We start from the raw sequence: 534 nt of genomic DNA, 5'->3' as shown, positions 1-534 counted from the left end.
TTGGAGAGAAAGCTAAAGAAAGTTTAAACAAAGCTACTCAGAGATGTAAAGAAAAATAAATACAGAAAAAAAAACAAGCTATTGGAACTAAAAAGACCAAAAGGGCTGGTTAATCGAGACTGGGATTCTAAAGCAAGTGGTATAAACGATAAACTGAAGGAAAGGGACAGCAGTATTGATAACGACTCATCCAATTACAAAAAGGATACACCAGATTAACTATGAAAGTGAGTCTGAGCAAGGGGACATTTATTCAAGCAAATTTTGGTTTTTTTCTATAAACCCATTATATTAAAGATGACTATTTTCCCGGGGTCTTTTCCCCTGACTTCCATAAAAAGGACAGTAACTATTCCACAAGACAAAACTAATGCCAACAAATCACTACTGGACTCTATCCAAAACTGACACCCTTCTGAAGGCCTAGTCAACCGATGACTTCGAGAGTTCACAGTCTAAGTGTTTAAGCTACTTTTTTTTTATTAAATTTTCCCCAAAGTCTTCTGTCTGCTCCGAGTCCCCCTTTATAATACC

Source organism: Penaeus monodon, chromosome 23, assembly GCF_015228065.2.
Source record: "Penaeus monodon isolate SGIC_2016 chromosome 23, NSTDA_Pmon_1, whole genome shotgun sequence".
NCBI classification, from domain to species: domain Eukaryota; kingdom Metazoa; phylum Arthropoda; class Malacostraca; order Decapoda; family Penaeidae; genus Penaeus; species Penaeus monodon.
The sequence above is the reverse complement of the archived record's forward strand: the minus strand, read 5'-3'. Positions refer to the sequence as shown.